At 40.0% G+C, this 24,948-nt stretch overlaps 1 protein-coding gene across 9 annotated transcripts in view; it reads right to left on the bottom strand.

Moving 5' to 3' along the window:
- Positions 1-24,948, bottom strand: part of SIPA1L3 (signal induced proliferation associated 1 like 3) — a 243,923-nt gene that overhangs the window by 187,226 nt on the left and 31,749 nt on the right. The window contains exon 1 of one of the 9 annotated variants that reach the window (XM_045846577.1): positions 23,457-23,526. The exons of the other annotated variants lie outside the window; for them this stretch is intronic. The gene's annotated coding sequence lies outside the window, so the exon portion shown is untranslated. Of the gene's footprint in view, positions 1-23,456; positions 23,527-24,948 lie in introns of those variants that run through there. 9 annotated transcript variants of the gene reach the window in all.

Below are 24,948 nucleotides of genomic sequence, written 5' to 3' on the forward strand. Positions count from 1 at the left end.
ATTTAGAATGGAAGGGTAGATAAAGTGCTTCTCAGATAAGGTCAAGTTAAAGGAGTTCATCATCACTAAGCCCTTATTATATGAAATGTTAAAGGAACTTATCTAAGAACTAGAAGATCAAAAACTATAAACAGTAAAATGATAACTCACTCACAACTATCAAGAACCAAACCTAAAAAAACAAAAATGAACTAAGCAAACAACTAGAACAGGAATAAGAATCACAGAAATGGAGATCACATGGAGGGTTAGCAGCTGGGAGGGGTATGGGGGAGAATCGGGGAAATGGTACAGGGAATAAGAAGCATAAATGGTAGGTACAAAATAGATGAGGGGAGGTTAAGGATTATATGGGAAATGGAAGAACCAAAGAACTTACATGTATGACTGACCTATGGACATGAACTAAGGTGGGGGAATGATGGTGGGAGAGGGGGTACAGGACAAAGGGGAATAAAGTTGAGAAATAATGGGACATCTGTGGTAGCATAATCAATAAAATATATTTAAAACAAAAAAAATGTTGAATTGTATACTTCCAAAGGGTAAATTTTATGGTATATGGATTATCTCCGAGAGAGAGAGAGACAGACAGACTCTTGCCATAAGAGAAAGGGGAGGGTACCTCCTCTCTCACATCCTCCCTTCCCATGGACCAAAATGCACACATGGTAATGGTGGGGAGTCACTCAGGATCCTGCAGATGAGGCCAACACCCCAGCAGTGGGGAACAAGACGGCAAGATCCTGGATCCCAACACTCATCAGCCCTGGGCTGCTTACTCTCAAACCGCTTCCTGAGAGAGAAATCAACTGCTGTCTCACTTACACCACTGCTATTCTGTGTCTGTTACAGCAGCTAAACCTACATTCAGCTCACACCCCACAACCTCTTAAGAGGTTAAAGGTGATCTGATGCCATAGTTTTGAGTTATCCAATGGTAGCCGAATGAGATTAACTCTTCCATCCCCACATTCTCCAGTTTCTCCTCTCCTGTAGGAGAGGAGAGTTCAGTTATCTTTGTCTTCATGTGAGTTTGGTGACTCCTTCACTCTACACTGAGAGGCTCACTGTGGCTGTAGGAGCGAAGAGAGAAACTTGGGAGATGGCTTCCAACTGCAGGATCCTTGATGGATGGCAGAGATTCAGAATGGTGTCAGCAGGGTGGGATAGTTCCTTGTAAGTGTTCGAATAACCAAGGGCTAAACACTTGACCTTAGCTTCCCACTCCTTGGCCTCCTTAAATGAATAACAGGCTAATGTGAAAATATGTGTTCATTTTGCTGTACTCTAGTTAACATGGCAACGTTTTTAATGCTAGGAGATGTACCTTCTCAACTGGCCCCAAGACTCCAAAAGGAAGGTCACTTTGGCACCATTAATACCAATGGGCCCATAAAAATATGGTTGAAACATGTATTTCCTTTAATCTACTAGTAAAACCTCCACTTTGAAATTTCACGACTAGGTTTTAAAAAACTTCCAGCCAGTTACTGTCCCCTGCTCCAGTTCAATGACAGGCTAACCATAATTTAAATGAGTAAACCATTCCACTTCCATAACATTCATTTAATAAGTGTTTGTTTGTTGGTTGGTTTGGTTTGGTTTTTAAGCACCAAGCATGTACTGGGGATGCGAAGGGAAGAAAAAAACAACAGGCCTGGGCTTGACCTCCTGGGACTTAACAGCCCAGTGGGGAAGACAGACATTAAACACATCAAGGCAACTGTACCATGTAATTAAATATTACGATAACTGCTCTGAAGGTTTGCCAGGAAAGATAACAGGGGGGTCTAGTTAGATAACAGGGGGGTCTAGTTTAGATTCAGGATGGTCCGGAAGGGCCTCTTAGCAGATTTGATATTAAACTGGGATCTGAGGGATGAGAAGATGACTAGGAGAAAAGCCATCAGGAAAGGCATTTCAAGCACAGGGAAAAGCATGTACAAAGGCTCTGAGGGAGGAAAAAAGCTTAGCTTGTTTGAGAAACTAAATGAAAAACTGGCTAGTAGAGGCTGCATCATGCAGCACCTTGCAGACCACAGTAAGGATTTTTAAATGTTATTTTAAGTACAGAGTATATTAGTAGATAATTGTTATTTATCTCCCACTGGTATCCATTGTCTCTTCCCACAAAATACTGTACTTTCATTTGGGCCCTAATAACCCCCACTTTTGGGCCATGAGATGTCAATGGAGCCCAGACCCGGGCCTCACTGCCCATCAAGGCTTCCTGCGCTCCCCTGGTCATACTTGCACACATGACCTAAGCTGGTGCACTGTGAACTTCAGAGCTTTTGTAGAAGGCCCCCCGCCCCCACAAAAGGGCTCTCTCCCTCTTCTTCCACTGGACTTGAACCTCATAATTTGAGGCTCTCATTGTTGTAATCATCTTGTAACTACCAGAGAACAATTGGAGACTGGAACTGCATATATTTGGGTTTTATCCCTGGTTACTGACACAGAGCTTCTAAAACCCTTGGAATTTCCTGAATAAAAAGGGTCATAGGAACATCTTGTATTGTTCATAATAAGCCCCTTTCAACCATACCTAAGTTTATACTAATGAGGTGACTTTTGGCTGAGAGGTTCTTAGAAAGCTTCAGGACTGGGGCTGGTCTCTTGACAGACCAAGGCAAGATTAAAGGGTCAGATCTGTGAGCCCCAGCCCTGGACCTACAGGAGCGGAGAGGGACTGGCGATTCAGCTAATTACCAAATGGTCAATGAGTTAATCAATCATTTTGCAAAACAAAATCTCACAAAACCCTAAACAGCCACCATAAAGAGCTTCCACACTGATGAATGCGTAGAGGCGCTGTGAGTGCGGCAAGCTCAGGGAGGCCACGGCAACTCTCTGCCTCTCCCTGTAGACTCTGCCCTATGCATCTCTTTCATTCAGCTGTTCCCAAGTTGTATCCTTTTTAATAAAGGGTAAATGTAAGAAAAGTGTCTTCCTGACTTCTGTGAGTATTCTAGCAAATTATCAAGCCTGGGGCAGGTCACTGGGACCCGTGGGGCCTGTGCTAACTCCAGGTACTGACAGAATTTAATTAAATTGTAAGACACCCAGTTAGTGTCCAGAAAGTTGAAGAACTGCTGGTATGAGGAAAAACCCCCACACATTTGGTGTCAGAAGTGTTATAAGTAAAAACAGTTCAAAGGAACCAGCTGAGGGGTTAAGAAGAAAAATTCAGTATTGGTAATAACATTATCTGAGCCCTGGATCAAGCTGAATCTAGAGCAGATTACCCCTGGACTTCAATTATATAAAGCCAATAATTTCTCAATTTCTTTAAGCCAGTTTGGGTTGGGTTTTCTGTTACTTGCAACCCTAATCTACTGAATGCTAGAAGTAAAACTACTGAAGGGTTTACATATGGAGTATAACTGGACTTCAATTTTATTTTTAGATAACAAAACGGAGGGGACAGGAATAGAATCAGTGAGCCCATGAGAAGGCTACTGTAATAGTCCCAGTGGGAGATGAGGTCATCAGAGCCCATTAACAAGAGTAACATTTACTGCACACTTGCTGTGTCATAGGAACTGAGCTAAGTGCTTCAGTTACATGAATTAATAACCCAACAACTTCTAGAGTGTGTACAGTATTATCAATGCTATTTTTTTTCAGTTCTGGATTATGTCCCCTCAAAGTTCAGAATGTGATCTTACTCAGAAATAGGGTTGTTGCAGATGTAATTACTTTAGAATGAGGTTATACTAGAATAAGGTGAGCCCCTTATCCAAATATGACTGATGTGCTTACAAGAAGGGCACATATGGGCACAGATGTGCACACAGGGAAAATGTGTGAAGATAAAGGCAGAGATTGAGGTAAATCAGCAGAAGCCAAGAAATCCCAGACCGCCAGCAAACCACCAGAAGCTAAGAAAGAGACGTGGAACAGATTTGCTTCATGGCCCTCTCAAGGAGCCAACCCTGCAGACACCTTGATCTCAGACTTCTGGCCTCCAGAACTGCAGGACATGTCATCTAATCCACCCAGTCTGTGGTACTTCATTATGGCAGCCCCAGCAAAATAATACTGTGAAGAGGAAACCGAGGCCCAGAGGTAGTGTGGTCAACTGCTCCAAATCCCCTAACCAGTGGGAAGCACTGGGTCTGTCTACGTTGGGAGGACGTATTTCTAACCACTGCAATGATCCTCACCTGTGGGAATGGCTGTCCACCCCCTCCCAGGTCTAGAAAAGTCCTGAGCCCTTCATGTGCCCCTGTCCTCCATCTGTAGGACTGACATCTGCCCCAATGCCCAGGCAAATGTGAGCAAAAGAGAACAGCTGTGCAGGTGCAGGCCTCTGAGGAAGACCTGGAGTGGGACAATCCTGGAGGGTATTGTGAGCAGAAGAAAATACTGGAGGAGGGCGGAGGCAGATCAAAATCACGTCCCCACCCCAGATGGCTGGCACCACACAATCCAGCCTCTCCCTCCCACAACCCCAGATAGGCAATGCAGAGGGAGGTGGACCTCTTGCAGGAACTGTCCAGAAGACACAGGAATACTCCTGGGTCCCAGATCAGGAGTCCATGACCCACCAAGCTGACCAAATGACATTCCTCCAGCCCCCATGAACCAAGGCCCTGTCACTTTCCACTCGTGGAGGAAAGGGAGCTCTGTCCAAACCTGTCTTTATTATCATGAGCAAGTCTCTGCAAAGCATCTCTCGCTGAGTCTGAGCAAGGTGGTACATGTGGCTGGCACAGGCCCAAGGCCACTGTGGCAAGCTGGGAAGGGCAAAGCCAGCCAGCTCCCTGCAATGCTGGTTCCTCCTCCTAAGGAACATTATTTCAAACACATCAGTGTTTCCAGGCCAAGGCTGCAATGGGGACCATTAAAGTCCAAGTGGAACTGAAAACCAATTAGCATTTATTTCAGGAGAAATGGCAAGCTGTGGATCACACAGCAGGGGAGGGTACAGGACTCTGTGTCTATTCCAAATGGTACTAACAGAGGGGGTCGAGAGCTGGCCCAGCACACACCAGGCCATGTAAAAATCAGGCGTTAAATCACAGCTTGCTGCTTGTAATGTACACATTTCCCCAAAGAGCCCCCACACAAATATCAGAAATGCGGCAGGCGCTTTTCAGGTGGGGAGGGGGTGGCAACACCCAGACATACTGAAGGCACAGTTAAAGGCGGGGTCCCTACCATGACCTATGGGAGACAGGGCCTATTATAAAAAGACTAAATGGCATTTGATGTCACCAAACACATGTGATGACATGGACATCAGAACATTTTCCAACTACAATTATGGATTTAGAAATGCAGAAACTGAGGGGCGGATAGAAAACAGTCTGCTGTTTTTCTTCTCAACTTTTCATTGCTAAAGTTACAAAGAAAAAATAAACTTAAACGTTTAAAACAAAAGCCAGTAGAAATACAAGAACTGACAAAATCATAATCACTGTGGGACACACACACACAATCTCTCCTTTTAAGAGTAACATAAAGTTAGCCAAAAATAGGGCTAGAGAGCATTTGAATAACACAAACTAGCAACTTGGTTTTCAAAGTTTATAATATAAAACTCTTTTTACCACTAAACAGGTGAGATTCAGCCTTTGTAAAATATCCATTGATTGTTCATAAAAACAGATCCTAGGTTAGGAAAAGGAAAATCCCACTCCTCAAAAAAAGAATCTTTCCTATCACAGTACTCTGACTCTATGCATTTAAACTAGAAATGAAGAACAATTTCGGAAAATCATAAAGAGAAACCTAACTCAATGGTTTTCAACCTCGGCTGCATGCAGCAATCACCTGGGGAGTTGATGCCCAGACCTCAGCCCCAGAGAGTCTGATCTTATTGGACTGGGCATCTTATTTTTCCAAGTTCCCTAAGTCTATGTGATGGTATTGAGAAATTATATTGTGGTTATGTTTTTAAAAAGATCTTCTCTTTTAAGAACTTCTATTCTTTTAGCAACTTTCAAACATGTAATACAGTATATTAACTATAGTCACGTTGCTGTACATTACATTCCCATAACTTATGTGTTTTATACTGCAAGTCTGTACCTTTAGAGCCCCTTTACCCATTTTGCCCACCCCTGGCAACCACCAATCTGTTCTTTGTATCTATGAGCTCAGTTTTTTTAAAGATTCCACATGTGAGATCATATGATATTTGTCTTCTTTCACTTACTATAATGCCTTTGAAGTCCAATGGCATTATGTTGTTGCCAATGGCAAGACTCCATTTTTAATGGCTGAATAATATTCCATTGTGTATATATATATCATGTTCTTTGTTCATTCATCTGTTGATAGACAGGCTGTTTCTATATCTTGCCTATTGTAAATAATGCAGATCTTAAAGTTCTCATCACACAAGAAAAAAAAATAACTATGTATGGAGACAGATGTCAACTAGACACTGTGGTGACGTTTCACAATGTATATAAATATTGAGTTATATTGTACACCTGAAACTAATACAATGCCGTATGTCAAGTATACCTCAATTAAACCGCTTTAATAGAATAAAAATATAAAAATAAAGAAGCCCTGGCCAGTGTGGCTTGGTTGGTTGGAGCGCTGTCCTGTGCATTGAAAGGTCGCAGGTCTGATTCTCTGTCAGGGGACACACCTAGGTTGCAGGTTTGATCCCTGGCCAAGGCACGTATGGGAGGCAGCCAAACAATGTTTCTCACATTCATGTTTCTCTCTCTCTCTCTCTCTCCCCCTTCCTCTCTCTAAAATAAAAAAAAAAAATGTACCCTTGGGCATGGATTAAAAAATTAAAAAACAAAAAGAGAACTTTTCTTTTTAGAACATCCTAATGAAATATTTGTGGGTGAAACGATATAATGTATAATACTTGCTTCAAAATAATGGGCAGGCGGCAGGCAAAGTCAGAAGATAAATGACATAAGATTGGTCATGATAGGTAATAATATGTGTTTTACTTCTATATGCTTGCAATTTGTTCATAATAAAAAGTAAAATGTAATATACAACAACAAAAAATGACATAAAACCAACTTTTAAAGTTCCCCAATAGATCAGAATGCACAGCCAGGGTTACATATTTAAAATTTGTAAATACAATACTTCTGGGTTTGTTAAGACATAAGCTAAAGAGAAAGATCAGAAGTCAAAACTGCCAACTAGACCTCTGGAACGGAAAAATTAGGAATTCAGAATATTCTTTCTCCCAACAATCAGCAACAGAACTGACATACAAGGATGCATGCAAGATCCAGAGAGACTGGAAAGGGCCCTAGCTATCCACACATCCCTGGCTGAACATGAGGCCTCAGGAGAGTGCAAAGATATTGGATGTTATTGGATGGCCAGGCAGAAAGCAATAGCTGTGGCAGATTCATAAACTGCTTTAATTTTGAAAATATTCCCCAGCTCATACACAGATCCAATGGCAATAGGTGGGAGCCTTACTGGCTCATATTTTCGGCACAATCTTTGGTCATGCATTAGCTGACCACTAAACCACACTAAACCAAGGGCAACCCCTAGTAAATTAAGACCAGTTTTGTTTGTTTGTTTATTTGTTTTTCAAAAGATAAGATCAGAGACATTGGTCTCCATACCACAGAGAGAGAGAAACTCCAAAGAACTGGCCCAGCCAAGCCACTGAACAAATAAACACCACAAAACCACACTTTACAAAAGACAACAACAAACAATGGTCTGGGGAGGGAGGAATCAAAATCCATAGTTGCTATAACACATGATCTAAAATGTGCAGTTTTCAATAACAACAATGAAAATTGTGACACAAAGAAACACAGTGTGATCCATACTCAGGAAAAGAAGCAGTTAACAGAAATTACCTTTGAGAGGGGCTGAGAGGGGCCAGAAGGTGAACTTAGCAAAGACTTCAAATAGCTCTGCAAATAGGTTTACAAACTAAAGAAAATTATGTTTAAAAAATTAGACACAATAAAGAAATAGAAAAAAATTTGAAAAGGAAATTCTTAAGTTGAACATGATAATAATTGAAGTAAAACATTCACTAGAGGGGTTCAATATCAAATTGGAAATGGCAGAATAAAAAAAAACCTGTGAGCTTAAAGACAGATCAACAAAACTTACTCAATGTCAAACAGAAAAAACCTGAATAAAGATAAACAGGCTCTTTAAAACACATGGGATATCACAAACTGTATTACAAGGCCACTATAATCAAAACAGCCTGGTACTGGCATAAGAACAGACACATGGACCAATGAAACAGAATAGAGAGCCCAGAAATAAACCCATGTCTCTACAGCCAATTAATATTTGACAACGGGGGCAGCAGCATAAAATGGTGCAAAAATAGTCTCTTCAACAAATGGTGTTGGGAGAGCTGGATGGCTATATGCCAAAAAAAAAAAAATGAGGCTTGACCACCAACTTACACCATACACAAAAATAAATTCAAGGTGGATAAAAGACTTAAATATAAGTCGTGACACCATAAAAGTCCTTCAGGAGAACATCAGCAGGATAATCTCAGACATTCCATGAAGCAACATCTTCACTGGTATGTCCCCTAGAGCAAAGGACATAAAGGAAAGAATAAACAAATGGGATCTCATCAAAATAAAAAGGTTCTGCAGGCCTAAAGAAAACAGCATTAAAATGAAAAGAGAACCAATTATATGGGAAAACATATTGCCAACGATATCTTGGACAAGCGTTTGATCTCCAAAATATATAAAGAACTCACACAACTCTACTTCAGGGAGAGAGAAAAAAAAAATTAGAAAGTGGGCAAAAGACCTGAACAGACACTTCTCCAAGGAGGACATACAGAGGGTCCAGAGACATATGAAAAGATGCTTAGTTAGCATCAATAGCCATCAGAGAGATGCAAATTAAAACCACAATGAGATACCACTTCACACTAGTCAGAATGGCCAACATAAATAAAGCAACAAACAAGTTTTGGAGAGGTTGTAGAGAAAAGGGAACCCTAGTGCACTGCTGGTGGGAATGCAGACTGGTGTAGCCACTGTGGAAAACAGTATGGAATTTCCTCAGAAAACTAAAAATGGAACTGCCTTTTTACCTGGCAGTTCCACTGCTGGAATTATATCCTAAGAACCCTGAAACACCAATCCAAAAGAACCTATGCACCCCAATGTTCATAGCAGCACAATTTACAATAACCAAGTGCTGGAAGCAACCTAGGTGCCCATCAGTAAATGAATGGATCAAAAAACTATGGTACATTTATATGATGGAATACTACACAGCAGAGAGAAAGAAGGAGCTCCTACCCTTTGCAACAGCAGGGATGGAACTGGAGAACATAATGGTAAGTGAAATAAGCCAGGTGGTAAGGAAAAAATAGCATATGATCTCACTTTTAACTGGAACATAATCAATGAAAGAAAAAAGCAAGCAGAATATAACCAGAGACATTGAAATTAAGAACAATCTGACAGTAACCAGAGGGGAGGTGGGAGGAGACAACGGGGGGAAAGGTTTTCAGGAACTGCTACAAAGGACACACGGACAAAACTGAGGAGGAGGGTGGAAGCAAGGGAGGAAGGAGGGTTTGGCTGGGATTGGGGGGAATACTGAGGGGGCATGCAGACAACTGTAATTGAACAATAATAAAATAATTAAAAAAAAAAAAAAGACATGTGGGATATCAGCATAAGCAGAGTGGAAGTCCCAGAAAGAGGAGAAAAGACAGAAAAAGAAATCTGAACAAATAGCTAGAAACATCCAAGATTTGATGAAAAACATCAGTCTACAAGTCCAAGAAGTCCGACAAACTCTACATAAGATAAAAAGAGATCCACACTTAGATACAATATAGTCAAGTTGTTGAAAGATAAAAACAAGGAGAAAAATTTTTTAAAGGTTTTAGATATTTATCTTTAGAGAGAGGAGAGAGAGAAACACTGGCAACCCAGGCACATGCCCTGACTGGGTATTGAACTTGTTACCTTTCGGTTTGCAGGTCAGCACTCAATCCACTGAGCCACACCAACCGGGGCATGGAGAAAATCTTTTAAATAGGAAGAGAAAAGCAGCTTACTATGCACAAGGAGCATCAATGCAGACAACAGTTCTTTTCCCACTAAAAACAGAGACCAAAATGCACCAGGTAACATATTCCAAATGCTAAAAGGAAAAAAAAATCCTATCAAACAAGAATTCCATAGTCAAGGAACATGTATGAATGACCTATGGGCACAGACAACAGGGTGGGGACTGTCTGTGGGAGCAAGAGGCAGGATGAGCAGAGGAGGGTAAAGGAGGAATAACTGTGACAACTGTAACAGAGCAATAAAATATTTATTAAAAATAAAAACGATTCTTCAAAAAATACAGGCATTCCCAGAGGAAGACCAAGAGAATTCACTATTACCAGTTATGGTTTGCAAGAAATGCTACAGGAAGTCCTTTAGGCTGAAAGAACCTATGATATTGATTCCTTATGTCACCATATGGTAACTCCAAATGGCAAGAAAAAATAAAGGACAGCAGAGAAGGTAAATACATTAGTAAATAAAAAAGACTCATGATTTTTTCTTCTTTTCCTGACTGATTTAAAAATGTAAGATTTCATAAACAATTATAAAACTACTGTGGGGCCTGTAACATGTAATAAAAACATACTCAGAGCCCTTGCAGGGAGTCTTGGTTGGAGCATCTTCCCATACACCAAAGGTTGAGGCCTGTATAGGAAGCAAAAATAACTGATGTTTCTCTCTCATATCAATGTTTCTCTCTCTCAAATGGATGAACATATCCTCAGGTGAGGCTTAAGTATATAGTTGGCAATAATAGCAAAAGAAGAAAAAAATAAAGCTATTATAGAGCGAAGTTTCTAAATTTCTTGTGCCCTCACTGAACTGGAAACTAAGTTTTAATGTTAATCTAAAGTAAATGGTGATAAATAAAAGATGCATATTATTATCCTTAGAGACCAACTAAGAAAATAACAGGAAAAAGTTTTTAAAAACTCAAAGGAATTAAAGTAAAACACTGGAAAATATATACTTATCAGAAAGGTTATAATGAAGGAAAAGACTCAAGACATATAGAAAACAAATAGTAAAATGGCAGCTGTTAATCCAAGCATACCAATAATCACATCAAACATGAATATTCACTCTTATAGCGTATAATTCAATGGTTTTTAGTATATTCACAAAGTTGTTCAACCATTCAACCACAACCTAAATTTTGAAAGTTTTCATCAACCCAAAAATAAATCAATAAAAGCAATCACTTCTCCCGTTGTAGGCAAACACTAATCTACCTTGTCTATAGATTTGCTTACTCTGAACATTTATTTCATTTACGTTGAATCAGACAATGTATGTTCTTTTGTTTCTGGTTTCTTTTATTTTGCATGTTTCCAAGGTTCATCATGTAGTATAGATCAGTACTTCATTCTCTACTATAGCAAAATAATGTAGTATTGTGTATATAAAGGGACCAGCACAAAGAATGCCTTTTTTATTACAAAATCATAAGCCTGTAATTCTGTAACACAACAATATCACACTCAAGCACACAATGAGATTTTAAGTGAAATGTTCAAATTAAAACTATAAATTCTAAGACCCATGTTATTACCATTACCAACCATACTCAAGCAGGTATTACTTCTGCCAGACACTGTAACTGCATTTTGTTTTTTTTGTTTTTGTTTTTTTTTAAAGATTTTATTTTATTTTATTTTTAGAGAGGGAATGGAGGGAGAGAGAGAGGGAAAGAGAGAGAGGGAGAGAAACATCAATGTGCGGTTGCTGGGGGCCATGGCCTGCAACCCAGGCATGTGCCCTGACTGGGAATCGAACCTGCGACACTTTGGTTCGCAGCCCGCGCTCCATCCACTGAGCTACACCAGCCAGGGCGTAACTGCATTTTGTTTATCCATGCATCAGTTGATAAAACATTTGGGTTGTTCCCACTTTCTGACGATTATGAACAATACTACTGGAACATTTGTGTACAAGTTATTATGTAGACATGTTTGTATCTCTTTTGGGTATATACCTAAGGGTGGAATTGTTGAATCATATGGTAACCCTATGTGTAACTGCCAAACTGATTCTGAAGTAGCTATACCATTTTACAATCCCACCAGCCATGCATGAGGGTTCCAATTTCTCCATATCCTTGCCAATACTTGGTATTGTCCATCTTTTTAGTTATAGCTATCCTAGTTAGTGTGAAGTAAAATCTCATTGTGGCTCTGATTAGCATTACCATAATGACTAATGATATTAAGCATGTTTTCATATGCTTATAGACCATTTGCATAAATTTTTGGAGAAATATGCATTCAAATCCTTCGCTCCTTTTAAATAGGGTTATTTGTTTTTACACTGTTGAGTTGTAAGAGTTCTTTGTATATTCATGATACATGTCCTTTATGAGATATATGATTTGCAAGTATCTTCTCTCATTCTATGGGTTATCATTTTATATTCTTATTTTAAAATTGAATTTATTGAGGTCACATTTGTTAATAAGATTATATAGGTTTCAGGGGTACAATCCTATAATAAATCATCTGTACATTGTATTGTGTGTTCACCAACTGAAGTTTCCTTCTATCACCATTTGTCCCCCATTTACCATCTCCTACCTCCCCACACCACATTTCCCCTCTGGCAATTGGTATACACTTGTTATCTATGATTTTTTTTTTTGCTTAATCCTTTCACCTTATCCACCCAGATCCCATCTGACAGCTGTAAGTCTGTTCTCCATATCTATCAGTCTGTTTCTATATTGTTTGTTAGTTTACTTGCTTCATTAGTTTCCACATATGTGTTAATATCATATGGTGTGTGTGTGTGTGTGTGTGTGTGTGTGTGTGTGTATCTTTCTCTGATTGGATTATTTTGCTTAGCACAATACTCTCCTGATCCATCCATGCTGTTGCAAAGGGCAAGATTTTCTTTCTTTTTACCAGTGGAATACTTGGTAGTATTCCACTGTGTAAACATATCAGAGCTTTTTTACCCACACATCTACTGATGGGCACTTGGGACTGCTGTAAATAATGCTGTTTTGGGTTTCTTCAGATCTACTTCCAGAAGAGGAATCACCGGGTCATCAGGCAGTTCTGTTTTAAATTTTTTGAGGTAAGTCCATACTGCTTTCCACAGTGCTGGCACCAATCTGCATTCCCACTAACAGGGCACAAGAGTTCCCTTTTCTCCACATCCTCACCAACACTTGTTGTTTGTTGATTTATTGATGACAGCCATTCTGAGGGCCACTGAAGCAATATTCTATTGTGGCTTTAATATGCATTTCACTGATGAATAATGACATTGAGCATCTTTTCATGTCTATTGGACATCTGTATGTCCTCTTTAGAGAAATGTCTACTCAAGTCCTTTGTCCATTTTTTAATAGGATTTTTTTTGGTGTTAAGTTTTATAAGTCCTTTATAAATTTTGGATATTAACCCCTTATCAGGTATATCATTGCCAAGTATGTTTTGTTGATGGTTTCCTTTGCAGTATAACAACTTTTTATTTTGATGTAGTTCCATTTCTTTGTCTTTTGTTTCCCTTTCCCAAAGATATCAGAAAAAAATATTGCTATGAGAAATGCCTGAACTTTTACTGTCTATGTTTTCTACTAGAATTTATATGGTTTCACACCTACATTTAAGTCTTTTATCCATTTATGTATGGTGTAACAAGGTGGTCTTGTTTCACTTCTTTGCACATATTGGTCCAATTTTCCCAACACCATTCATTGAATAGACTGTCCTTACTCCATTGTATGTTCTTGCTCCCTTTGTCAAATATTAGCAGACCATAACAAAGTGGGCTTATTTCTGGACTCTCTATTCTGTTCCATTTATCTTTGTTTTTAATGCCAGTACCATGATATTTTTATTACTATGGCCTTGTAGTATACCTTAATATCAGGTCGCATTACTTCTCCAACTTTGTTCTTGTTTCTCAAGATTGCTGTGGCTATTCAGGGTCTTTTCTGGTTCCATATAAAATTTTGGACTATTTGTTCTAGTTCTGTGAAGTATGTCATTGGTATCTTGATAAGAATTGCACCGAATCTATATATTGCTTTGGGTAATACAGACATTTTAATGACATTAACTCATTTTATCTGCTTCCACTTATTTGTTTCTTCAATTTCTTCCTTCAGTGTCTTCCTTCAGACACCTTCAGTGTCTTCCTTCAGTTTCAACTTCACACTTACAATTTTCTGAGTAGAGGTCTTTTACATCCTTGGTTAAATTTATTTGTAGGACCCTGATCAGGCAGCTAAGTTGGTTAGAGCATTCACCCAATATGCCAAGGTTGTGGCTGCAATCCCTGGAGAGGGTACATACAAGAATCAACCAATGAATGCATAAATAAGTGGAACAACCCTACCCTATCCTCTAAAATCAACAATAATTAAATTTATTCCTAGGTTGTTTATTTTTTTGATGCAATTGTGAGATTGTTTTCTTAGTTTCCCTTTCTGATAGTTCATTATTAGTGTATAGAAATGCACCTGATGTCTAGATATTTTTAACCTGCTATTTTACTAAATTCATTTATCAGTTGCAGTTTTTTTTTTTTAAATCTTCACCTGAGGGCATTTCTTCATTGTTTTTCTTTTTTTAGAGAGAGAGAGAAAGGACGGGAGAAACACTGACCTGAGAGAGGCACCATTTGGCTGCCTACCATACGCACCTGGACTGGGGATCAAACCTGCAACACAGGCAATGTGCCCTGACTGGAATCAAACCCACAATCCTTTGGCTATGGGAGGATGGTACAACCAACTGGGTCACACTGGCCAGGGCAGTTCTAGTAGCTTTTTTGGTGGAATTTTTGGGGTTCTCTATATATAGCATCACATCATCTGCAAATGATGAGTTTTATTTGTTTTCAATTTGGATGGCTTTTATTTCTTCTTCTTGCCCAACTGCTGTGGCAAGGACTTCCAATACTATGTTGACTTAAGAGTGGTGAAAAGGAACATTCTTATCTTGTTCCTGATCTTAAATGCTTTTATTTTTCAATCATTGAATATGATGTTGGCTATGGGACTGTCACATATATGGCATTTATTGTTATATTCCCTCTATTCCCACTTTGCTAAAAGTTATTATATAAATGGATGCTGGATTTTATCAAATGTTTTTCTGCATCTACTGATAATATCATGTGATTTTTATGCTTCATTCTGTTTATGTGGTATATCACACTGATTGATTTGCGGACATTGTACCAGTTTTCCATCCCAGGAATAAATCTCACTTGATCATGGTGTATGATCTTTTGAATGTGTTGCTGGATCTGGTTTGCTAGTATTTTGTTGAGGATTCTAGCATCTACGTTCATCAGGGATATTGGTCTATAATTTTCATTCTTTGTGGTGTCTTTAGATGGTTTTGAATTAGGATAACGCTGGCCTCATAAAATAAGCTTGGCAATCTTCCCTCCTCTTAATTTTTTGGAATAGTTTGAGAAAAACAGGTGTTAATTCTTCTTTCAATATTTGGAAAATTCTCCTGTGAAGCCAGCCAGTCTAGAACTTTTGTTTGTTGGGAGTTTTTTTTATTACTGTTTCAACTTCACCACGTGTGATCCATCTATTCAATTCTGATTCTTCCTGATTCAGTTTTATAAACCTGTACATATACTTCTAGGAACTGACCCATTTTTGTCCAGTTTGTTAGCATACAGGTGTTTGTAATATTTTCTCTTATAATCTCTTGTATTTCTGGAGTCAGTTGTTACTTCTCCTCTTTCATTTTTGGTTTCATTTATTTGGTCCTTTCTCTTTATTCTTGACGAGTCTTGTTAAAGGTTTGTCAGTCTTGTTTACCTATTCAAAGAACCAGTTCTTGATTTCACTGATCTTTTTTAGCATTTTTAATCTGTATTCCATTTATTTCTGCTTTGATCTTTATTTCCTTTCTTCTACTCACTTTGGGCTTTGATTGCTGTTTTTTTTTTTCTAATTCCTTTAAGTGTAAAGTTGGATTCTTTATTTGAGATTTTATTGTTTCTTAAGGTAGGCCTGTAAGGCTATGAATTTTCTCCTCAGGACTTCTTTCACTGTGTTCCAGCTTTTGGGTTGTTGTGGTCTCACTCTCATTTGTTTCAAGGTATCTTTTGATTTCTTCCTGGATCTCAACTGTTAACTCATTCACTGTTTAGTAACATGTCATTCAGCCTCCATGTCTTTGCGTGTTTTACAGTGTTTTTCTTGTGATTGATTTCTAGTTTCATACCATTATGGTTAGAGAAGATGCTTAATATAATTTCAATCTTCTTAAGGGGAGGGGCCAGAGAGGGAACAATGCAGCTTGCCTACTCATCTCTAGCACACTTTCCAACAGACTCTAGTGTCAGACTGGAAGTATCTCCCACCCCGGCAACCCTAGCCTTAGCCCACAGTCAGTTTTGAGTCTCAATTTTCCCCTTAAGCCAGTCCTTCCCATGCAGCTCTGCTGAGCTCAGCAGTCAACCCTGCCCCTCAGCTGCCTTGCTGTGGTTACTCTGAGTCTGCCCATGCGGTCTCTACCTTACCAGACTGGTTGTTCTGGTTGATTTTTTCTTTAATTCCTTGGTTGTCCGAGTTCCATGCAGTTTGATTTTCTGGCAATTTTGGTTGTTTATTGATTTTAGATTAGTTGTTATACTCCTTTTGGTTGTGTAAGGAAGTGAAGGGCTTCTATCTATGCCTCCATCTTGGCCAGGACTCTTTTTTATGGTTTCTATGTCCTTTTTCATGCTGTAGTTCTCGCTCAGTTCCTTCAACATCCTTATAACTATTCTTTTGAACTCTTGGTAAATTGCTTGCCTCCATTTCATTTAGCTCTTCTTTTTTGAGATTGTTCCTGTTCTTTCATTTGGGGCATGTTTCTTTTTCCCCCCTTTGGCTGCCTCTTTGTGTTGGTTTCTATGTATTAGCTGACGCTAGGTCTGTTATGGCTCCAAGTCTTGGTAGGGTGGCCTTATGTAGCAAATTTTGGATTAAACAAGATACTCTTATTTTTTAAAAAGATTTCATTTATTTATTTTTAGAGAGAGGGGAAGAGGGAGAGAAACATCAATGTGTGGTTGCCTCTTGTGCACCCCCAACCAGGAACCTGGCCCACTATCCAGGCATGTGTCCTGACTGGGAATGGAGCTGGCAACCTGGTACTCAATCCACTGAGCCACAGCAGCCAGGGCTAAACAAGATACTTTTAAATAGCTCATGAGTCACAGAAGAAATCACAAGGAAAACAGAAAATATTTTGAACTGGATGACAAAAACACAACATATCAAAATTTATGGGATGCAGTTAAAGCAGTATTAAGAAAGAAATTTATAGCTTTAAGTGCCTATGTTAGAACAGAAAGATTTCAAACCAATAACTTAAGCTTTCACTTGAAGAGCAAACTAAAGTCAGAACAAGAAGAAAATATTATAGGAAAGAGAAGAAATCAATGAAGTTAAAAACTAACAATAAAGAAAAGTCAATTAAAAGAAAAGTTGGTTCTTGTTGAAGAGACCAACAAAGTAAACAAATCTTTAGTTAGACTAATCGGAAAGAAAAGAGAGTGAAGAAATTAATGACTATTTTTAAAGCAGGTCCTAACCCTGCACACAGGAGGAGAAAGTCTATAAAGCTGGGAGATGATCAGTCAACGAGCTCTGTAACACCTTACCTACTTCTGAACTTCCTGCTCTGTAAGAAAGAACAAAAACAAAAACAGCCAGATTCTTGAAGCTGACAGACAGTCTTTAGGCTTGGATGTGCTTATCTACCCTCCCACCCCCATCCTCGGCTCAGAGGTTCAATGGATATAACAATACAAATGTGTTTAAGAGAAGCCATGGTAAGATCCTCAATTTCCACAAATTCCCCTTCCTAAAACTGATCTGACTATGATCCATACTGCCTTCACAATTGCCCATTCCCCTCTGCACCACCACCTACCTCCTCCCAAGGAGCACTGCCCAGGGGGTGCATAAACCTCTAGGACGCTAAACAACAGAATGCATCAAAATACTGGTTTCAGAGAAGCAGTCTTTAATGAATAATAAAGCTCCGTAAGCCCCTCTACTTGCCTGTCCTTCTGACTTATACATCCTTCTGGTAAATATAAACTTTAGTTTTAAAAACAGGATATTCTGGTTCATGTTGTACTCCCCCGAATTCAGAACAGTCAGAGCAGTATAGATTAAGTGACCCTGATATGGGTAAATGAAATGTTTCGCAGGACCACCAAATTTTCTGAAATGTACCAGAAAAAAATTCCCAGGAAAAAATTATGATTTATTTCAGATTTTGTGGGCTTTGTTTTATCCAACCAATGGTTTATCTAACCATAACATATTTATTTCCATTAGAGTCCATCTTCATCTAACCTCATCTTGACAAAATATAGACTATTTTTCTCCCACAAATAAGAACATTTTAAAGGTATCATAAAATTATTATAGATGTTAGCTTTACAATGTATAAGGAGTGAGGTTTATCAAACATTTTTTGAGGGGACACAGACAAAAACATTTGAAGATGATCAGTTTAAATCTGAGTAATCCTGGCCAACCCATGCCCTCAACTGTGGTGGCTGAGCTACAAGAACTCAGAATAGGGTACAAGTCCTCGAGGGCGGGGCAGGGAGGGAGATTCCAACAATGAGTGGCAAAGTCAAAAGTGCCTGGGGTCACAGTGAACAGGGCACATCCACCAGGCTCCCCACCCCCTTTCCTTCAGATCTGGGGCCTTAAAAGCAAAACTGCTACAAGGCAGTATTTAAAAAGGGATTTTCTAGCCCAATGGGTCAACTCAAAAGATTCCTTTTCACCCTAGTAAAAGGGCAGTGGCCCTTCCTTCACCTCCAAGTAACTATGGGTACACATGTGTACCACACACACAAAGACATAAAGCATTCACCATAAATTACCTCAAACTAAATCAATGAATAATTATACTCCTAAATATTTCCACTACTATTCAAAGTTCTTCAAGAGTAGCCTTTGCTCTGAATCTGAAGCAACTTTTCAGCATGAACTGTATCTAGCTGTTTCCAAACTTACTTGAAGGGCTACACCCTGGTTAAATCATTATATCTAGTAAAGCTCACATTATCTACCAAATGTCTCCTAAAACAAGATGCAGTGCACATGGCCGGGAAAGGAATGATTTTCCAAAGAAGATCTAAACTCAAATTCCACTTTCATTCATTTGAGAAAGACCCTGGGACCCCCTCCATGGGTAAGGCCTTAGCCTGGGCATGATCCTTGCACTTTTATCAGATGTGCATCTAATCACCTAGGACATTACTCGAAACTCAGGAAGTCAGGCCCCAAATCACAACCTTTATCAATTTGGAGTAGAGCCTCTATATTTTTAACAAATCCCCCAAGCAAGTCTGTTGCTCACTTAGTAGTCTAAGAACCAGAACTCAGAAAAGTCTAGCAAAATGGTTCTCAAACATCTGATACATACAAATCATTTGTGGTGAATTCTGAAAATAAAAATTCTAGTGAGGCAGGAGGTACTCAGGAAGGAAGCTCCAGAGGCCCCGCAGGGCTGAGGTAGAAAACACCTATACATGACAAAGACCCCCTAAGACGGGTTGTTCCTGTTTTCTGGGATAACTCTGAATCATAGAATGCGCCTGCAAGCTACCCCTGATTCATTATAATATCATTATAATGAAATAACATTGTGGGACTCCCTTCTCCAGTAGCCAATCAAGAAAGTCATGGGAAACCACACATGTGCAGTAGCTTTGAAATCCAACTCCTTGTACCTGCGCAGGAAAAGCCCGCCAAAGACTAGCAGGGGGGCTTCTGCCCCTATAAGAATAGAATCCCCTAGCCCACGTGCCCTTTTTTTCCTCTGCTCAGAGCTGGCCCACTCCCATGTCCTGTGGCGTGTACTATCACTTAATAAACCTCCCCTCTTTCTTTATGCTATAAACTTTGTGTGTTTGGTTCAATTCTTTGTCCTCGATCACTAAGAACCTGGTTACCTGTGCACACCTGTGCACACCTGTGACACTAGGATTCACTAGAACTACTGTATTAGACAATTCCCAACTTACAATGGTTTGACTTAGCATTTTTCGACTTTATGATAGTGTGAAAGTGGTAATATTCAGTAGAAACTATATTTGGAATTTTGAACTTTAATCTTTTCCTGGATTAGCAATATGTGGCAAGATGCTCTTTTGTGATGCTGGACAGCCACGGTGAGATGATTTTGCCTAACCGTAGGCTAACTTAAGTGTCTGAGCACCTTTAAGCTAGGCTAGGCTAAGCTGTGGTAAACTAGGCTAGGTTTTTGAGTGGCCCTGGAAGGGTGGCTCACTTGGTTAGAGCATTGTCCGAGTACACCAAGGTTGAGGGTTTAATCCCAGTCAGGGTACATACGAAAATCAACCAATGAATGCATAAATAAATGGAACAACAAATAGATGTTTCTCTCCCCTCCACCTTTCTCTCCCCACTCCCCTCCCTCTCAAAATAAGTAAAAAAAAAAATTTAATTGAATATTAAATGCATTTTTGACTTATGATATTTTCAATTTATGATGGTTTATTTGGAACATAACCCTACTGTAAGTTCAGGAGCATCTTTTTTTATAGGACTCTCTTGGTTGCAGTTTGAGAGACCCAACTCAAACTGGCTCCAGAAAAAACAGCAATATTTTGGCTCATGTTCCTGAAATGTTCACAGGTTATTCCAAACTCCCTTTACCCAAATAATTTACCAGGAACCAATCATTTTCATCTCCTGCCTACCCAACCCTCTGGGCAAAGATGCCCTCATCAGCATTAGGCTTATGCTCCACGACTTAGCATCCAATAGCACTTCTCTCCTGGTAGCTCCCACAAAAGATGTATCATTTTTTTTCCTCCTGTTTCTAAAAGTTCTTACTACAAAATGTGAAAAATAATAAAAGTATAAAGAAGAAAATAAAAATAATCTATAATCATTCTACCAACTAAAGTTTTTAGAACTTTAAACTCAAATTGTGTATGTAACACATTGATTTCTTGAAATCTATTCAGCATTTTGTTATGGCTAAGTTTTCATGACAGTACCCTCCCCAACCCAAAGAAACATTTTAGTCATTTTCATGATTTCTGGCCAATACTGGTTTACCTTCCTTTTTCAACGAATTTGTTCCTGTTTTTAACCCTTACAGTAGTCAATGGGTGTTTCATAAGAATATCTTCTCAATTATAGTACAATTATTAAAATCAGAAAGTGACAATGATATGATCCTGCTATCTAATGTACAGTTATCTATTGTATAACTTATAGTTTCTAATTTGTAAGGTACAATTAAGTCAATGACAGGCTATATATGAGGTCTGTCCAGAAAAAGTCCAGCTATTGTTAATATAATGAGAACGGTTTGCACGACATTGATGTAACCTGGCAGCCAAGGAGAGCGGACTGGAATGCGCAGGCGTGAACAATGACAACTTTGACAGACCTTAACGGGCTCCTTAAAAAGTTAGAAAACATGAACCCCAACACCAAAAGGTTTTCATGAATAGGGAAGAATGCTCATGGTGCATTATCTGCTTATAAGCAAATCTGTGACTAAAGAAAGAAACATGTCCTGGCCAGGTGGCTCAGTTAGTTGGAGCATGGTCCTATGCACCAAAAGGTTGTGGATTTGATTCCCTGTCAGGGCACATGTCTGAGATGCAGGTTCAATCCCCAGTCAGGTGCATATGGGAGGCAACCAAAGTTTTTCTCTCATATCAGTGTCTCTCTCTTTCTCCCTCTCTCTCCACCCCCTTCCCACCTCCACCCGCCTCCCCCTCTCTCTAAAAATCAATAAATATAGCCTCAGGTAAGGAAAAAGAAAAGAAATCAAGCAAACTATCATGGACCTGTTTCTGAAAAGAGGTGACACCTCCTCAAGAGGAGCCTCAGGCAGGTCCTTCAGGAGGTTCCCTGAAGGTTATTCCAGAAGAAGACACTGTTATCACAGGAGATGACAGCTCCCTGCCCCTAAAGACCTTCCAGTGGGTTGAGGTGTGGAGGTAGAGGCAGAGACATAGACGATCCTGACTGACCCTGTGTAGACCTAAGGTAATGTGTGTGTGAGCATCTTAATTCTTAACAAAGTTTAAAAAGCTTATAAAAACTTAATTAGTAAAAAGCTTATAGAATAAGGATGTAAAGAAAATGTTTTTGTATAGCAGTATAATGTGTTTATGTTTTAAGTGCTATTACAAAAGAGTAAGAGTTAAAAACTTTAAAGTTTATAAAGTAAAAAGTTATAGTGTGCTAAGGTTAATTTATTATTGAAGAAAAATTTCAGTAAATTTAGTGTAGCCTAAGTGTGCGGTGTCTGCAATGTCTGTGGTGGTGGACAGTACTGTCCCAGGCTCACGTTCACTCAGCACTCCCTCACTGGCTCACCCTGAGCAACTTCCAGTCCTGCAAGTTCCCTTCATGGTAAGTGTCCTGTACAGCTGTTCCATTTTTTTAATCTTTTATACCATATTTTTTACTGTGCCTTTTCTATGTTTAGATATAGTTACACAAAGACCATTGTGTTACAATTGTCTATAGTATTCAATACAGTAAAATGCTGTACAGGCTTACAGCCTAGGAGCTATAGGTTGTACCATGCAGCCTATGTGTGTAGTGAGCTGTACTAGGTCAGCATAAGAGCACTCGATGATGTTTGCATGACAAACTGCCTAAGGACACATTTCTCAGATGCACCCCTGTGGTTAAGCAATGAATGACTATACTGTTATTTCACCATTTTCAAGGGCAGGGCTAGTTCACTGCCACATCTTCAGTGTCTAGAGCAAGCAGTGTTGTACATGCAGTAGGGAGTGTTCAGTAAATGAATGGTCTAGATAGTGGAAAAGCAGTTCCCAAAACGAAAACTCCAAAAGAATAGTGAATGGTTATCAGGCCGCCAAACTAGGTGATGACCATCCACAACACCTGCCCAAACAGACACTCAAGGAGTGTGGCCAGAGAATCCAGCTGTTAACAAGATTCCCTGGGTGATGCCAATGCCCGGCCACAAACACATTTATTTCCTGAGAGGCTATTTTTCAGATCTGTCTTTCACAAAAGAAGCCTGATGAAGGTGAGCTTTACTGCAATCCCACCTGGCCCCACATGCCAGGGCACTGGGAATGAGTGGTGTAGACCTGGGACCTACTCTTCCGGAGCCCACAGTCTAGCCAGTGGCTGGTGTGCTTACAGGAAACAAGCTAAGTGCTGTGCTATGTAGAGATCACCCTATACAGGCTTTGTGAAGTAGACGAGGTGGCTCCTAACATCAGCACCATCAGCTCACACTCAACGGTGTAATCAGGAGCCAGGGCTACACTGTGCCCAGATACCTAGGACCCCTTGAATTTCCATAATCACCTCAAACCTTAGACAACACACATACATCCAATGAATGAGTCTTGTCAGCCTGTGATTCTCCCTACCTTGCAAATGAGGAAACCAAGGATCCCAGAGAAATTACTCACTTGGCCAAGATCACAGAGCCAGTTGCTGGTGGAGAAGCTGGGATCAATCCCAGGCTCTTTATCCCCAAGTATTAGCTTGAACTATAGAGCACTCTCCAGCTACAGGAAGGAAAATAAAGATGAGGAGCCATGATCAGCGTAGCTCAGTTTGTTGGGTATCATCCTGTAAAGTGAAAGATTGCCAGTTTGATTTTGGTTGGGGCATATGCTGGGGCTGTAGGTTCTGCCCCTGGAAGGGGCACATATGAGAGGCAACCCATCAATGTTTCTCTCCCTCACCTTCTCCCTCTCTTCCCCTCTCTTTAAAAATACATAGAAACTTCTGGCCAAGATGGAGGCGTAGGTAGACACACTATGCCTCCTCGAACAACCAAAAGAAGGACAACAATTTAAAAACAAAACACAACCAGAAATGACAGAAAATCGAACTGTATGGAAGTCCCACAACCAAAGGGTTAAAGAAGACACACTCATCCAGACTGGTAGGAGTGGTGGAGATGGGTATATGGAAAGGACTCTCGGCAAAGCAGCAGTGGAGGACCAGGGACGGCAAGGCTGTGGCTGGAGGACCCAACATCAGACTGGGGTGTGGGGCAAACAAGGCTATAGCTGGCCGGCAAGACTGCAGTGGCAGCTGGTGGAGGGGGTGGTCCCGTATTCGAGTGCAGATAAATCATGTGAAACAAAGGGGGAGCGAGACAGACCATGCAACCCAGAGCTCCAGCTTGGGGAAATGAAGCCTCAAATCACTGATTAAAAACACCTGTGGGAGTTGAGGTGGCAGTGGGAGAAACGCCCAGCCTCATGGGAGAGTTGTTGGAGAGACCCACAGGGTCCTAGAACATACACAAACCCACCTACCACCCAGGAATCAGCACCAGAAGGGCCTAACTTGCTTGTGGGAAGTAGGGGAAGAGACCGAAAGCCAGCAGAGAGCGGAGCAAGTGCCATTGTTCCCTCTCAGACCCCTCCCCCACATACAGCATCACAACGAAGAGACGTGGGTTGCCCTGCCCTGGTGAACACCTAAGGCTCCGCCCCTTATATGTAATAGGTGCATCGGGACAAAAAAAATATGACCCAAACGAAAGAACAGATCAAAACTCCAGAAAAAATACAACTAAGCAACCAAGAAATAGCCAACCTATTAGATCCACAGTTCAAAGCACTGGTGATCAGGATGCTCACAGAATTGGTTGAGTATGGATGCAAAATAGAGGAAAAAATGAAGGCTATGCTAAGTGCAATAAAGGAAAATGCACAGGGAACCAATAGTAATAGAAAGGAAACTGGGACTCAAATCAATGGGGTGGACCAGAAGGAAGAAAGAAACATTCAATCAGAAAAGAATGAAGAAACAAGAATTCAAAAACATGAGGAGAGGCTTAGGAATCTCCAGGACATCTTTAAATGTTCCAACATCCAAATCATAGGGGTACCAGAAGGTAAAGAGGAAGAGCAACAAGTGGAAAAGTTACTTGAACAAATAATA

Source organism: Phyllostomus hastatus, unplaced genomic scaffold (assembly GCF_019186645.2).
Source record: "Phyllostomus hastatus isolate PE091 unplaced genomic scaffold, TTU_PhHast_1.1 phas_contig_5, whole genome shotgun sequence".
In the NCBI taxonomy this organism is placed as follows: domain Eukaryota; kingdom Metazoa; phylum Chordata; class Mammalia; order Chiroptera; family Phyllostomidae; genus Phyllostomus; species Phyllostomus hastatus.